Below are 3,271 nucleotides of genomic sequence, written 5' to 3' on the forward strand. Positions count from 1 at the left end.
GGTTTTGGAAAATAAGTTCATAGAGGAAGGAATTAGATTCCCTTGTTCAGCTAAGACAAAAATCAGACTTGATTGATGTATTGGAACCTTTCATGTTGCAACATGCTCATTTATAAAGGAATGGGTTACAGAAGAGTAAAACACACGCCTAAGTGATTTATGACCCTACTGAAATGTTGGAGATTGCATTTCTGTCGTACAAAAAGTATGATTATAGCTTACACAATATTTGAAGGTGATTAAATATTTAGGGAGATTCGGACTGGAATAAACTTGTTAGAGATATTTCTTTCTAAAGCATATAGCAAACCTTTCTGACCTAAATGCCTGGGGCCTTGCATAGAGAAAATTAGGCCTAAACTAGACTAGACATTTCTTGTAATATTCATGTTAAATCTTAAAACCTTAAAGGAACAGTCTTTGTTCTTAGCACAGCTATAGTCACTTAGAGGGCAGTATACTTGCTGTTCAACAAGGTTCGCTGAATAGTAATTGTGTTGAACATACTTTTTGCCTGTTGTTTTAATCCCAAAAATCTATAGTTTTTATTTCTTGGCCTAAATAAGGCAAACAGTAAAATAGAAGTTACTCTGTGTTTGGTCCTTGCGAAGTAGATGATGTTTTAACAGTTTTGTTAGCAGAAGTTGATTATAAAGGTGCAATCTGATTATCTACCTCACAATGTAAAGGCATCTGAGACACAGAAAGGGCTTTCTTATTTTTTTCAGCATATACTGAACTTGATCAGCTCAGCAGGTCATTCAGATGGATGGAATGATCTGACTCTGTGGGATGTGTATCATACTGTGAATCAAGCCTACAAGTTGCTGGGTGTTGTAGATGGAATGGAATATAAAGACATAAAGCCCATAAAGCGCAATAATGCTATAAAGTATGATTTTTATTTACATGCTTGGTAGAAATGTTCCTTTTAATTTCTTGCTTTGTGAGCAAAGGTAAGTACTGTAACAGTAAGGAAATAATAAGCTACGGGTGAAGTGAGGTAACAGGAGGCAAAAAGTGCATGATATACTAAAAAAAAAACTGCAGGTACTTGTATTTCAAATGCTACATGTATAGTATTGACTTAAACGTAAAAATGAGAGATTATTTCAAATGTTTTTTTTTGTACCAAATCATGTACACAAAAGATCAGTTAAAAAAGAAAGGAGAAAAAAGAAATAAAGAGAAATGACAGACTATTCAGATATAAAGGTGGCCATACACATAGCAATAACGATCTTTCGTGCGAACATTGGCCGTATGAAAGATCGTTCCCACCCTCCACTGACGTTCAAGGCTGAATCATCAGATATGGAGGTACAAACAATAGAAATTCTACCTCCACCTGCTGATTCAGCCCTGAACATAGATCTTTTAACCTGGCCAATCAACGAGTCGACCGATATCCGCAGCCCTCTGCGATATCAGTCGCCTCTTCGAGCTGCCATACACGCACTGAATATCGTACGAAACGAGGTCTTGTACAATAATATCAGTGCGTGTATGGCCGGCTTAAGTGTTCATGTCATAATCTGTTTTGAGCGAGAGATGGGGACTGATTGTGCAATGAATATTGATTGTTTCTGCAATCTGACTGGTAAGAACATTTTGGTTAAATCCCTATCTCATGACACCATTTATACATGTATGGCCCATCTTCTAATAACAGTAGTACAGTCTTCCCAAATGATGACAACCTAACCTCACGCTGTCTTTGTGCACGAGGCCCATCTGACTCAATCATATCTCCAAGACAGTAATGAATGTCTTTATATAACCACACCAGTCAAACCGCTGGTTGGCTGGCCCAAAGCAAACTTGTACCTACTAGACACAAGTGTCTTCTTACTTTATACACTTACATTTATTGCTAGCTTAGTTTGCTTGTTTTTTGTACTGCATATTAAAAAAGACCTTTAAGACAAAATAAACATTCTGTGTTTTTGGGTGAACTGTTATTGGGGAAGAAGGACACATGTGCCCTAGAGCACTTCAAGTGAAAAATAAGATTAAAGAAGGCTTGTTGGCTGGGAGAGGGTCTGTATTTCTGCTGTGTTGCTAGGGACACCGAGTAGCACAATATTATGCTATAACAATCCAGACCAGAGAGAAGCAACTTTCTGTCTTATATCCTTTAAGCAAATCTTTATTTTCATAACTGTTATTCATAACAATTGTTGTATTGACTACGGGAAAGAACTGCAATGAGATGATAAAGTAAATTTTGCCATTTGCAGAGTGCAAATGGCAAGATCCACCATCTGTCTCTTTTAATTCTCTCTTCATGCAGGAGTCAGTTTTTTTCCCCACAGAGCTTCTTTTCCCAGTATTCTAGTATCTTTGCACCCACAGCATATTATCTTTAATGTGCTAATTCAAGCAGTATTCTTGCCCCCGTGAGCCTCAATTTTTTCCATGCCCGTTGTGCCGCAACCAGGCTGCCCGTACACTTGAGACGTTTATATAGATCTGGGAGACTGCTAAAAAATAAGGGAGAGCTGACAGCTCTGCATTTATTACATGATTTAATTGGCACAAAAAAGTGCATGTGGGTACAGCTTGCAATGGGACCCTGTATTTAACGAGCAGTTAGTACAAACAAGGTTCCCTTGCAACCATGGTGCTACACACCATGCCTTGAGGATACGTTCAAGTAAAAGGGTGCAAAAAGCTGCAGCATAGTTGTGTTAGGTGCCACCAGATGTTGCAGTAGCAAGGGTCAAGTATTTTATATATGGGTTAACACAAATTTTGAACCTAGCAGTGCAATCATAAAGTTCAGTTTTATCTGGATCCCCTCCCACTCTCCCCTATTATAATGTGTAACAAATAGGTGTCCTGTTAAGACATAGAGATGTAGCGAACTAATTCGCGCAAACATCGGGTGTTCGCAAGTCGCAAATTCGCGAACTTTTGGCGATGTTCGCCATTTTGGGTTTGCCTCGTTTTTTTCCGCCGCGTTTTTTCGCTTCGGTTTTTCGCCTTTGCGTATACATAGGAATAGCTTGCGAGTTTTTTTGGCGTTATTTTTTGGCGGTTTTTTTTTTCGTTATTTCTTGGCGGGTTTTTTTTGGGGGGGGGGTTTTGGCGTTTTTTTTACAAAGTATTTTTCAGAGAAATTTTTGCTTGATCCCCCCTCCTGCATGCCACTGTCCAGGTCGTGGCACCCTTTAAACAACTTTAAAATCAGTTTTCTGGCCAGAAATGGCTTTTCTAGGTTTTAAAGTTCGCCTTCCCATTGAAGTCTATGGGGTTCGCAAAGTTCGCG

This window comes from Xenopus tropicalis, chromosome 1 (assembly GCF_000004195.4).
Source record: "Xenopus tropicalis strain Nigerian chromosome 1, UCB_Xtro_10.0, whole genome shotgun sequence".
Classification (NCBI taxonomy): domain Eukaryota; kingdom Metazoa; phylum Chordata; class Amphibia; order Anura; family Pipidae; genus Xenopus; species Xenopus tropicalis.